Source organism: Macaca thibetana, chromosome X (assembly GCF_024542745.1).
Source record: "Macaca thibetana thibetana isolate TM-01 chromosome X, ASM2454274v1, whole genome shotgun sequence".
Classification (NCBI taxonomy): Eukaryota; Metazoa; Chordata; class Mammalia; order Primates; family Cercopithecidae; genus Macaca; species Macaca thibetana.
The window spans coordinates 144,794,207-144,808,682 of NC_065598.1; the positions used below are offsets into that span (position 1 = coordinate 144,794,207).

Genomic DNA, 14,476 nt, shown 5'->3' on the forward strand with positions numbered 1-14,476 from the left:
CTATGCTATCCAAGACTTCAGTGGGCTAATTCATTTGGTAGTGAGTTCCTTGTCACTGGAAGAGTTCAAGTAGTGAACTGACCACTTACCTGGCAGGGAAGCCGTAGAGGGGGCTTAAACATCTGATGAGATTGAACTTCATGACTTAAAATCTCGTTCAAGCCTGCACACAAGCCTGTTCAAGTTTGCGTTTTGCATTTTCAAGGTGATAAGTGAATCTGATTCAATGTATATGAATATTATGTCTGTCACCAAGGTAAGGTAGAGTTATCATTTGGGACATAAGTGACCATCACTCTTTAAATACCTATCAGTGTATAGGTTTTAGAAAATTTCATCAAACCTCTTGCAAGAACATATGCTTAATGTGCGCTAAGAAACCTGATTATCAAAGCAGTTCCTCTACCAAGAAAGCCCCCTGCCCTTCCTAGCTCACCTTCTACCCAGCCAGGTATTTTCATTTATATCTGTGGGTGTCTACATCAGGTTTGCTCAGGACTAATTCACAGCAAGGTGAGAAGCAAACTAATATAGGTACCTGTGATTTGGACAGCACTGCTCTCAGGGTCAGGGTCAAGATCAAGGGCCTTACTTTGTTCTCTGGCCTGTCTTGTTTGCTTAGGTCAGGACAGTCTTGCTTATTTTCTGGCTGTTGAGCATCTTGTGCTGTTCCTTCAACATTTTCACTCTTCACAGTTGCCAACTTGTCTTCTTTTGATAGGTTCTTTTTTTTTGTTAAGACCTACATGATAAAAATGCAAATAAAACAGAAGTATATTCAGTGAAATGTAAGCCTCACCTGTCCTAACTAATCCTATGTTCCTTAATTCCCTCCTCCAGAGGCAACTGCTATGACTACCTTCTTTCAGGTCCTTCCGTAGTGAGTCTGTGCAAACATAAGCACTATGTAGATATTTGTATGGTCTTAAAGCCTCCCATCTGGCTCTGCCCACCAGTTTGTGTGATCTTTTGCTCATCTTCAGCTCCTGCAATAGCTCATTTATTTGGAGCCAACCCTGTCTGCTAACCTGTCTTGGCTTCACTATTTTCTACTGCTCACCTGCTCTCATACTGCCACTCTGACTTGGTAAGACCTTAATCTGGGACAGGAAGAAGTAGAAATCATCATTTAGGAAGAGTAAAGCATTTCTAGTTTCTATTTCCATTCCATATTTTCTAGCCCTGTAAAATTAAATTATGCCTGTTCATCTGCTACTGACTCACTATATTCCACAAGCAAGCAATTTGCATTTTTCTTCACAGCAGCATCTTTCTCCTCAGGATGCTGTGGCAACTAATGTTTTAAGATTCTAAGAAAAAATCATAATAACAAAACCTTTCCATCCTAGGCATCTAAAAATTGAATTGTGACCAAAGCATAAAGAAATATTATTAAAGAAGCTAAACAGTTTACAAACTCAGCAATGCCATGTTGAAGATTAAACCCTGTAGGTTGGGAATTCATTTAGGGCACATTCGCATTCTGTGTTTTTAGACGTGGCTGCATGCACAAGTCACCTAACACATCACCACAGAATACAATGTGTCAAAGTATTTAGAATGTGAGAGCATCACACAGATAAGGGAGCAGTTTTTATCTGGGAAAGTAAGAAAAGGGAGTGAGGGAGTAAATTGGCCCATAGAATTCTAGAGTTTGAAGGGGCCTCAAAGATGAGCTAGTAGTGTAGGCTAAGTACCTTTGGCTGCATCGCTACCAAGTGGTTGTCTAGCTTACGCTTTGAGTACCTCCACTGACAGCATGCTCTTTATATCTCAAGGCAGCTTATTTCATCAGGCTGCCCTATTAGAAAGCTTTTCTTTAGGCCATACCAAAATCTATCAACTAGTATTTTCTACTGCTTGTTCCTAAATTAAACTTCTTGGGGTCACACAGCCACACTAAATTCTTTGCCAGTATGAAAGCTCTTTATATATGTAAAAATAGTTTTCAAGTACTCCTGTCTAGAGTAAGCATTTAAAATTCCTTCAGTGGTCATCAAATGACATTGTTTCCCACCCATGCATCATTTTGGGCACAAAACCCTCACCTATGTAGTAAAATGTGTCAGTTCCTTCTCTTGTGTCTTGTTTTTGGCCTAAATAATTTCAATGAGATGACCACAAATTAAAATAATCTTGGAAAGGAATCAAATATGGAAGTATTTGAGAATGAGATAATAAAGGCAAGTCTGGTCATACAGTTTCAGAAGCTTATGTCTTTAATCAGTTAGGCTAATAATAGTGAGGCCATGAGCACAGACATCAAAAAACTAGGGATCACCCTCACCATGATCTGCAGAATGAAAATGTTAGGAAACCATAGACTCTGCAATAGGAAAGTCCTTTAGCAATCAGCTAATGAAACTCCATCATTTTATAGATAGGGAGACTGAGATTTGAAGAGGCCAAGGGACATACACAATGTCTCACAGCTACATTGGCAGAGCAAAGACTAATTAATCCATGTCTTTTGATTGCCATTTCAGTGCTTTTCTGTATGTGTTTTCTTAACTTGGGACACAAGCAACAGCCAGATAGTAAAGGATATCCTTTTATTACCTTCTCTCCAGTCACTGTTAACCAATTATATTTCACTCCAAAATATATTTCAAAAGTTACAGAGTTACATAAGAATGCTCTTAAGATTCTTGGATTGATCTCCAAAGCATCCCTGCCTTATTCACCAAAAACTTAGCAGTTTGTGTCTTTTTGAGTTTTGAATTAATGTGCGCATCAGTGAGGATAAGTCCCCATTACTATGAGGAATTTGTACAATGAGTGTCTAATAACATGGATACCACAAGGGAATATTGATAAGACATTTGAGAATAAGAAGAAAATATTAGCCAATAATGCATATTATTGTGTGATAAAACCCTGATGTCATATAATCATGTTATGGCAACATCAGTCTGAACAGAAACTCAAAATCATTGAATTCCTCCAGACATGTGTGCAATATACCTGGTTCTTCACGTGTACATTGGAAATGCACATTAAAGTGGAAATGGGGAGCTGTTGCTAGAATTCCAGGATATTGGAGACAGACGAAAGGTATTCACCCTGCAGGCACTTTGTGGATATTTTTAATTTGAAAAACAAGGACAATCCCAATGTCTAGATTTCCCATTTATGTAGTCTCCCAAAACATTTCAGTAGCAGATCTCCTATGAGTCTAGGTCCTTCTTAAGCTGAGGGTTCCCAAGTAGAAACTATACTGATTGAGATGAGCTATTGGCCTTATTTGAGAATGACCCAAGTCTGGTTCTGTCAGACTTGGGTCTTTCTATTTAAATTCAGGTATAGACGCTATTTTCTAGACCCCATTTTCTAGAAAATCTGTGCCAACAAAACTTTGAAAATTTGAAGACAAAATTAACATTTGAGAGAAAGGATTATAGAAAACCTGCTAAATGCCTTTTTAAAAATGGTCCCAGCCCTACTTTCCAATCCTATAAGATAGCATGCCATCACATATCTATGCAATAATTTATACTGTATTGATTTTATTGTCACAACTTTGGAAATCTCTGTCATGTGTATTTATGATGGCCCATAAATGTTTGGAATAACATTTAGAGACCAAGTCACTATTTGGAGTCAAGGAAATAGAAGGCTGTGTAGACAGATTAGAGCCCATTAATGGATCCAGTGTGTAGACCTAAGAAACCTGCCTAAGATAACTTCTCTTGAAAATTGAGTAACAGAAGCCCTCAAATAATAGTAGCTCAAAATGGAAGTTTAAAAATGGAAGGCTGTGAGCTGTGTAGCCCAAAGTGATGACTCTATTTGAAAGCCCTTATTTTTTTCCTGTCCAGGAATCCTCAAATGGTATGTTTGTAAAAGGAATTGACAAAAGCATGCAACTATACTAAGCAGCAAGATTCTCTGGATGAGCAGATCACAGCTTTCACATATTAGCACGTCCTGAACATGTAACTCCCAGTTATAGATCTGGAGTTACTTGCATCATCAATTCAATACTTTGGGACTTAGGGCTCCAGTTGTATTGGTGCCAGATGGAGAATTAATATGTTGTCTAACTCAGACTAGTTAAGGGGTTTTGCTCCTCAGAGGGAGTGGGAGACAGTGTGACTGTTTTGCTCTCATTTTCCTCATCCTGCATTAGAAACAAAGCAAAAAGTTGGCTGGAATCAGTATTAGCATTGCCCACAGCTGTTGAACTCTGATTTAACCAGATGCCATAGCTATAGCAACGGGGAAATATTGGAATTTTGAAATTAACATGCTACTGAAAGTTGCTAAATATATCACGCTTTGTGGAGGGGTTCATATTGTAGGTATTTCCATTATTTCTCAAATGACAAAGTAAGTCAGGCTTTAGACAGAAAGTTAATTTATTATATATGGTGGTTGCTGAAGTCTCCCTTACTTGATCTATATCTATAAATATGTTTTTTGAAAGCAAATGAGATAAATCAGCTTGATTGTCCAAGGCATAGATGGAAATTGGGGCTGTCATAAAGCCATCTTCAGATTTGTGTGGGTGTCGGAATATTCATCTTTGGGGTTTAGTGGAAAGAACCTCAGGCTAGGAGTCAGGAAACCTAAGTCTCAGCCTCTATGATTAAATTATTAGGTGATCTTGGGCAGATCTCAGGTTCCCCATTTTTTAAATGCCAGGCGTTGAGCTCTTCTGCCTTCCAATTCTAGGATTCTGGAATAGTTAGGTTTCTAATTCTCCCGGCTGTGGCTCTGGCGGGTACTTACCGACATCCTGTGAAATAAGAAAGAGACCCACATCCCAGGATCCCTGGATCAGAGTGGTGGGTGACATATAAAGAGAACTGTGGTTTCCCCCTATAGGCTTTTCCCTGGATAGGAAAGTGTTTTCTCCACTCAACAAACCCTATAATGGGCCTGTTGACTTCATGCTCCTTCACTCCTCCTTTCCCCGCAACTGGGCCTATGTGACTCCCAGAATGAGGCCCTGCACCTTACTCCACTCTACCTAGCAAGGCTCTGAGGCCCTACCTTGTAGTCAAGAGAGATCTGAAGGATCCAGAGTCATAAAAGCAGGTCATGGATGCGGTACAGCTGCAAGTTGTTCTTGGACTCTTCACCTTAGTCCTAATAAATAGATTCTTGCCACCTTCCTGTGACTGGCACACCTTGCCTTCTCTTCCATATCCAGGAGCTCATTACCTGTCTACTACCTACTTTCTGTTTTTAGGGAGCCTGGTCCCTACCTTGGCTTTGTATTGGTGTTTTTTTCCACTGAGGACTGAAATTCTGTTGCCCTTTTCAGTCTTCCTGGGGTCTGGGCTTGTCCACTGCCAGAATTATCTGGGATCACTGTCCATGGAGATACTTGTCTAAGGCTTGTGTCCAAGACTCCACAATGCCTCATAGCCTACTAGCCAGCATAGCCTTTTGTTGCTTACTGTTGATCCTCAGTGAGACTGCTGGCCTGCCTTGCCTAGACCTCTGCCTGCTGCTTATTACCAGACCCTCATCTGCTCTGTGGGGACATTGCCCTGTAACTCATGTCTGGGCCTACAAAACACAGTTTATTAGTCTCTACTTCTCATCTCTTTTTGGAGACCCTAACCTCAAAGCCATCAAGGGCCTGCCTAGTCTCTGTGTTTTAGATTTCCCCAGGCTGGTCTATTCTAATCCCAGCCAAGTTTTAGTTATAACTTACAAAGACTATATGGGCAGTCCTTGGACCAGGTTGCCCTGCCTGGGCCAGGTTTGTGGGCCCGTCTCTCGAGATGAAAGCTACTGTGTCTTGTTTCTCAGTCACTATGTACCAGTTAATGAACAACCTTGTAAAACTTTGCTTTTGATGACCTTGTAGGCTAAATTCAAGTTAATATTCTGAGGTGGATGATGAAGCAGAATTTTTGTGTCTTTGTAGCCTAACGTAGGTAGAGGGATGCTGTTGGGAATTTTTGAGCCATCCTGAGAAAATTAGGTGAAAGGTGAGAAATGCCTTTGTGATCATTTTGGAAGCTAAGTTGCATGTGAATCTAAGGTGGCATTGGTAGTGGTAGTAGTACTTAGTCTAGTAGTATTCAACTCCTTGCCAAGGCGCTTCTGGTTTAATGAAATGACCCAGAGCCTCAGCTCCATAGCAGGGTTGCGTGTATTGGCTAGCTACATGTCCTTGTGTTGAATAGAAGTGAGTATGTTATAAAAGGGCAAGTTTAGCCCCCTTTTGCTCTCTCCCTCACAGCTCTTGCTCTTCTGCCATGTGAGGAATCGTGTTTCTCCCTCTGGAGGATGTAGCATTCAAGAAGCCATCTTGGAAGTGGAGACAGCTTTGACTCAATGCCAAATCAGCTGGTACCGTGATCATGGACTTCTAGCTTCCAGAACTGTGGAAAACATATTTCTGTTGTTTATGAAGTATCCAGTCTATGGTATTCTGTTAGAACAGCACAAAATGAACTAAGACAGTGTGTATGTGTGTTTATGTGTGTGTATGCACATGTATGAGCATATGCATGTGTGTGAGTTTGTGTGTGTATCTCCTATTTGTTCTGTCTGGATAACCATGACTGAAACAGATATCATGAAGATAGCAATGCGACTTTGAGCAGAGACAGTTGCAGGATTATGGAGAGCCTTGAGTGAGCTGTCATTATGAGTTCTTTCACCCAAATAGTCATAAAATATTAAGTAATATTTGAGTAATAATTAATTATTACTGTGTCTACTAAGTGAGCATATATTGTGCCATAGAGGTTGGTTGGCACAATTTCTATTGACTCAGATTTCTGAGTTGCTAATCCAGAGCCTGAGTGGAAGTCTCTCATCTTCCTGTCAGAGAAACTTTACTCTCCTGAAGGGAGCACCAAAAGCTGGGTATCCTCCATCAGGGAACGGGGATCTGACTAGAAAAGGCCTCCAGTTCTGTCAGGTTAATACTGGGATCAAGAAGGACTTTTTATATTAATGGAGTCAATGCCATTGAAAGTTAGCATTCATTTAGTCCACCTCTTCATTGTGCACATAGGGAGAGTGAACCTAAGAGAAGAGAAGCCACCTTTATAGGCCACACAGCAAGTTGGTGGCACAGCCAGGCCTCACACTCACATCTCCTGACAATAAGTAAGGTAGAGAAGAAAGGAGAAGGAAAGAGATGAAGGTTGTTTGCTAGAAGAGAAGTCTGGATTCCCGTTATGCTTTTTCTATGGGCCATTTGGTGAGTAATTGTTCCAAAGTTTGGAAGTGTCCTATTTTTCATAGCTGGATAGAATGGAGAGAAAATAGAAAGGTTTAAAAAATAAAGCGAAATAACTTAGACAACATATTTGTAAGGGCCCCTAACTGCTAAATTACAAAATTGAAAATGATCTGTATAGTTTTCATTGATGAGTAAATCTGCTCTCTGGTGGACTTCTCTAGTGGGAACAAGGCCACTGCACTCAGTCTAACCACCTTGACCAAAGGCCAGGTTTGCCCTTGTTAAAATAAAGGTACACTGCGCTTGCTGTGGGACCAGGCTTCCTTTTTTCTCTCCTGTATTTGTTCAGGAATTTGGTTCTGTCCCATGAGCATACTAAGTTGAATTGATCAATGAAAATGGCATCTGTGCTTTTTTGTTTTAACTTGACTTTGATAGCTTCATCCATTAAACTTTCAATGAAGTTGTAATTTCTTAAAAAAAAAACGAACCCTAAATTTTAAAACATGCTGGCAGTTCATAATTACCTTGGTGTGTATCAAGATGAATCAGTGAAGGTGACTCGCTTTCCTTTGCATTTACTATTGTTGCTTTGTGCCTGTGTTTTCTGTTTAGGATTTATTAGTGTAAATCCCCCTTATACATCATTGAAAGCATTAGGATTTATGTAGTGTTAAATCCATATGAGGATTTATATGGAATTAAATCCAATCTAAGAGACACTGGATAACCTAGTAGGGTTTTGTACCCATAATTTCTACCGCTCTTTGTGGAAAAGCATTTCGTTACAAACTTTCATATTTGGGAAAGCAGTGTTCCACAAATGGCATCTATTATTGCCGATGTGGAGTGTTTTACTGCACTTTCCATGTAGTCCCTGGGCTCCTCACTGAGACGCATCCTCATGGCAAAGCATCTTTCATGGCCAGGAGGAGGACATTAACCTCCTCTCTGCTTCTTCCCTGTTTGGAGCACAGCACAGCTTTGATTAACTCTTTAAAGAGCCTTCTGTTTACACGCTCTCACAGATCTGCTGACAGTATTTGCAAAGCACATTGCAATTTTTGACAGCAGGCGCCACTGGGGTGGGGAAGATACTTGTCAGCTTTTTCCTTTGGTGACTTTCCTTCCATTTTTTTTTTTTTTTTAATCTTTGGAGGGAATGAAAACTGCTCCAGGTTGCTTCTTGCTATTCTCCCCTTTTATTTCTTTTCTCTTCTTTGTATATGCTTTTCCCCCATCCCATATACCAACTGATGCGGTGATTGAGTGACTTTCATCCATTCAGTCAGGTATTTACTGCGACCTACTTCATGCAAAGTACTGTACAATGTACTGAGTTTTTAGAGTTATTTCTGAGTTGTTGTCCCTTTTTAAATTATAAAAATAGTACATACTTACAGTAAAAATGCACAGTACAAAAGGATATAAAATGAAAAGAAGATCCTCTTCCACATCAAGCCCCTCGTTTCACTCCTTTGTATAACATCAATAACAATTTCTTACATATCCTTGTAAAAATTTTCTATATGTATATAAGTGTGTATGTAATGTATACATTCATACATATATATATGTACATAGATAACACATACACACACATGCTTTCTTAGAAAACATAGACTGGAGCATGGCAAACACAGTTTTGTACATCCATTTCCATATTACAACATGGAAGGCCATTTGCTTTGCTATAAAGAAATACCTGAGGCTGGGTAATTTGTAAAGAAAAGAGGTTTAATTGTCTCATGGCTCTACAGGTTGTACAGGAAGTTTGGTGCTGGCATCTGCTTCTGGTGAAGCCCTCAGAAAGCTTACAATCATGGTGGAAAGCTAAGGTGGAGCAGGCACATCATATGGTGAGAGAGAGAACAAGAGAGAGATGGAGGAGGTCCCAGACTCTTAAAAAAACAGATCTCATGTGCACTCAAAGTGAGAACTCACTTATCACCAAGGTGATGATGCTAAGCAGCTAAAGGGGCTGACCAGTCACCTCTCACCAGGTCCTACCTCCAACATTAGGAATCACATTTGAACATGAGATTTGGAGAGGACACACATTGAAACCATGTCACATGTGTATCTTTCCATCCTTTCCATGTCAGCACATTCAGTCTTGCTGACTCCCTTAAAGGCTACATGGTTCAAATGTAACTTTGGGAAAACCCTGAGGTTTTGATAAGTTTTATGTAGAGGGCACTGAATTTGATTTTGAATGTATAAATTCATGTTCATTTGCTGTCTTCAGGTTTCCTTTACTTTTTCTCTGTATCGAGGGCACTACCCAGTTATGCATTCTGACACTTGAAGAATTCTGGCGGCTTGCAAATGTTCCATGGAGATGAAAATTAACTTGATTGGTTTTCCTTCCTGAACACCATGTGTCCACTCTGGCCTTGGGCGACACTCAAAGTGGGTTTCAAACCAAGCTTTAGAGTTTGTCCCAATACTTTCTAATAGTTTATTTTCTCCTTTTCATAAGTTTTCTCCTACAACTTCAGTCCATATTTTCTGGTCTGGCCTTATCAACTATAAAGTTCTTGTTTGTTTGGAACTTGAGGTCAGTGACTTTTGACCTCACTAGCTTTCATTCTAGCTCACTCTTATTTAGGCATTTACTATATACATAATTTCTTTTAATCCTCATGACAAACCCATGAGGGAGGTGCAGTAATTATCTCCAAAGTGACAGATGAGGCACAGGAAGCCTTAGGACATTGTCTAAGGTCACACAGCTGGTAGATGGAAGAACTGGAATTTGAACCCAGGTTTATCTGACCCTAAAATATATGCATTTAACCAGTATATATACTGCCTCCCTTAAATTAGTATTTCTAGCTTTTCTGTGAGCCTGCAATTCTCTAGTGGCAAGCCACAATAATAGCCACGCCCTGAACATACACTGCATGCCAGACTCCATACCAGAAGGTGGAGCTGAGTTTTCTCATGCTGGAACTGCTTTTTCTTACAAGCTAAACCATGGGAGGGATCTTGGGTGGGAAGAAGCACTTCCTGCTTATAATATAAGCCAAAAAGAGATTCCCACGGTATGAAGCCCACAGTCTTTCCTGTGTAATGACATTATGAAGACCTCAGGCAGAATCTCCACCTATTGTGCATTTTTGTGTAATACCTTTATACTGTAAATTAGTTAGAGATACAGACTTGAAACCCCTACTTTGACCCAAAACACCAAGACACAAGAGGGAATGGTCTTTTGTTTTATTTTCCTGGTCAGAGTTCTGTAGTTTCCTTATCAATGTTGCTCACCCTGGGTGTTGCCTCTTTGAATTCAGATTTGTGTGAATGAGATTTTCTAAAAGAAACCTTGGTAACTAAGAGACAGTTTCTATCTCTACCTTCTTCTGGTGGACTCCAATCCTGGCTCTCCAGCTGCCTTGCCTTTGTGTTTTAGGGATTCAGAATCAGGATGCGATCATGGCCCAATCACAGAACTGAACATTTCTGAGTTCCTCAGTATCCAAAAGGAAGGGCATTTCAGATGTTAGATAACTGTCCTTTATTCACTGTCTGATAGAAATTTAATGGTTACAAAGGGGTTTGTTTTTATGTTTTTAGTTTTATTATTTTTAGTTTATTTCTAGCACTGGAAAATAAGCCTGAAAATCTGGAAAGGGAAAGGCCAAACCAATCGCAGTTGCCCTGGAATTGTGGGGGCATTCCCAATAACGAATGTCTAGATGGTGTGTTTATTCCAGTTCCAATCCAATCCAATTCAATGAGTATTTGTCGAATGCCTGCTGTGAATAAGATAAAGAATGAATAAGACATGGCTCTCACTCTCCAGGAGTTCACACTGTAATGGGAAATTGACATGTGCACTGTTAATTCTCATACAAAGAAGGCAATAATAAAGGTCTATACAGAAGTTTAAACAAGGTATTACGGGAATATTGGAGGAGTAAAAAATTATTTCAAATTAGAGTATCTGGAAGTATGCTGTTTGAAAGAAGGTGATTTTGAGCTTTGTCTTAAAGGGGTGATGAGATTATTATAGGAAGACATTTAGATGAAAGGTAGTTTAGGTTGAAGAACCAAACATTCTGCAGGTGTGCAATCCCAGGAAATGCATGGCAATTAGTCTGGTAAGGTGGAGAGCAGTATGGCATACAACTGGAGAGGTAAGTCCGACCCAGTTTATGAAGAGCTTTGAATACTAGACTAAGAGTGTGGACTTGCTCTGTAGATTAAGGGGACTCTTGAATACCCACCCCTCAAAATCACAAAGGAGTCTGTTTCCTGTCATCATAGCACTTGGTTCTTTCTCAGTAGCCCCTTTTACAGACAAATTCCTTCTAGTTACATTTGTACTCATTTGGTAAAGATTCTCTGTGAGAAATACTTGACTTTAAAAAACGTGACACATAAGTTGATTTAAACATCTCTGATATATCAATAATGTATTTTATTCATTTCTCTCCCCAATAGTGTATGTAACTACATATACTTTGTATAATCATTGACTATGATTACAGTCTGTGTTGATATAACCTAAGAGTGGTTATGCATGATCTGGGTGGTATTGCATCTGAAATTTATCCTACTCTGTAATATGTTCCATTGAGCTTACACCAAACCAGTCTAGCTATGCCATCAGGTTTCTCTTTACCAGCTCTATTTATGGTCTTTTCTGACATTCCTATAAGAATGTCAGGTTAAATTATATCAGACGCTTCTCTCTCCAAGGTATGTTAACTTTGCTCCATCCTCTTTCACCATTCAGCTTGTCATTCTATCATGAACAGGAATTAGCTTCGTTTGGCATGATTTGTGTTTGAAGAATCTGTATTGACTACTGTTTATCACTTGGGTTTCCTCTAGATACTCATAAATGACTGCCTTAATAATTGTCCTCACAGCTTACCAGATATTGAAATTAAATTTATGAGTTTAATTCCCTGAGTTCCCTGGGGACTTTTTTTTTTTAAAAAGAAAAATGGAACACGGCAGTTTCATGACTCACAACAACTCTTCCATAATAACCAATGTGATAAAAACATTTTTTCAGGAAACAAATTTCAGTTTTAGCCTTCCAAATGATTATTACAAAAATTAACAAATAATAAAAAAATTGAAATACTAAAAGACATCCTGTATCCTCTCTTAAACTGTTTGTTTATTGTACTCACACATATTCTTAAGTGCCGTAAAAGATGCCTAGAAATCATTAATCCACTAGTATGTAGTCCTTACTTGGTGCTGGCCACTGAAAATTTGGTCTTTTTATATACAAATTGTTACACATATGAAAAATAGCCCAATAATGGCACTTTTTATAGCTTATTTCATAAGTACTCTTAGACATATGCTAAAGTATTGTTACAGGTTGCTGAGGCAACCCGCCTGCTACAGTTGTGGTTAACTCTACAATTTACTGATAATGCTGACCTGAGACTTGAGTCTTACCTTCACTGCATGCAGTACAGGTGTACTGTAGGTAGGCCATGGGTGGACCATAGCTACCTCTAAATCTTTACAGAAGATTTCGAATGTGGCTTTTGTTGCATAGAAAATAAATAAAATAAAATGAATCTCTACAGAAGACTGGCAAGAGATTGGTGCATATTTGATAGCAAACAGTGGGATGCTTTGAAAGGGTTGGATAACAGAACACTGAACAACAGCAAGAGCTTTAGTGGGGTTTAGGTTTCGGTAGTTGTCCGGCCAAGACTCTGCCTGTTACTGAAGCTAGGGATATGTGGAGTGACCAGTTTACATCAGTCATAGTAGAGAAGTAATTGCTTTTATCTGACTAAAGCAGTCTGGACCCAGTCAACAACATGCTGATGCTACAGTCCCCATTCTTGATGTTTTATTGGAAAGTGGTAAAACTTCTTTTTCTCACTTAGCTGGTACCACCCATTTGCAGTGGTATGTTCTAGAAGCAAATCATCTTTCAGAGCTCTTTCGTTGTGTAATTTTTTTCAGTAGGCATGATGGGTATTCTGGAAGCCGTATCATGGTGCCGTTTGCTTGGCTGTGTGTCATCGTTATAATGCATAGGTTTTTTACTTGTTTGTGTGAATGTTTTTATTCCAAAGACTGCCATCCAGGGCCATGCAGCAAACAAGCAATAGGGAAATATTCCACTATGCAATCCTATTTTGAGATGATATTTAGGATGAGAGAACATGCATTAGTTACCTACCAGCTTGACAGGAGTGGATTTCCAAATCTGACACACCATAGCCTCAATTCTCACCAGTGTGCTCCTGGAAAGGCCAGCTCATGGTAAGCTCCTTATAATTTGTTAGTAGTGGGGAAGCCTTGAGTTTCAGGACAACGTGTTTGGATGGCATTTTAAGAAGCCATTCCATTTTTGGTAGAGTAGAAAAAGTCTGCATCTGAGTCTTTAGTACAGTCTGTTCTCTGGATGAACACAATGATTGTCTCTCTCACATTTTTCTGATATTTATTCTGCAAATCAGTGCATGAGCCCCTGCCACTCTTCTAAATAAGCTTCCAGGCATTACCTGCATGCTGTGTTCCTGTGGTGGGATGGCAGTAATCTCTGCTAAGATAAACGGGAGCTTCTGTGGATAAAGCGTAAACGCAGTGAAGTGTGTGTGGCTGGAAGATTTAATGCCTCTACAGGTAATTTTTTTAGAGGGGGATCTGGCATTTAATCAAATCCAGAGTCATTATGTAAATTTAATCACCTTGCAACACACTAGTAATTTTATTATCTCCTTTTCATTTGACAGTGCTTAGATACAAGTTGAGCTTGGAATTCCAGAGGTAGAGCACTGCTGATTGGAGGCATATTAAATAAAATGTACTGTGGAAATGAGATAAAACCTTTATTCTTGCCAATGATTGTCATTCTTGTATGCAGGTGTCCAACAAAGGATTTTTGAATAAAGTGTGCCTTTAAAGTTTCCCACCTTTCTTAAAGCTCCCAGTGAATTGCAAAGGGCCTGTTTGGAATGGACCACATTAAATCTACTTCAAATGAAAACCTTTACACTGAGTGAGATATGGTTCAACTCTTCTTAACACAAGGCCTTTACACTTGTGTAGTCCATTTTGGTTTGGTCTATCTTGTCACTAGAATGCTATCTGAGCTTGGATTATTTATGCCATAAGATTTATTAAAATTGAAGGCAGTATTTCCATTCTTCAACACTAGTTTTGATAGATGTTTAAAAGGTGCAGTGGGGTTGATGATCCTGAATACACAAATTATTGATCACCACATCAAGTTGGATTTCCCTAAAGGTGTATGGCTTTTTGACCTTGTGATTTACACTAATGATTATGTCTTAATAAAAGTCATAAAGCTAAATACTTTATATGTGATCT

General features: G+C 39.3%; 1 long non-coding RNA gene across 1 annotated transcript in view; it reads left to right on the forward strand.

Annotated features, from left to right (window-relative positions):
- Nucleotides 1-14,136, forward strand: part of LOC126945445 (uncharacterized) — a 66,926-nt gene extending 52,790 nt beyond the window's left edge. The window contains exon 3 of the long non-coding RNA XR_007722447.1: nucleotides 6,200-14,136. This is a non-coding gene — a long non-coding RNA (uncharacterized LOC126945445). The remainder of the gene's footprint in view (nucleotides 1-6,199) is intronic.
- Nucleotides 14,137-14,476: the final 340 nt, after the last annotated feature.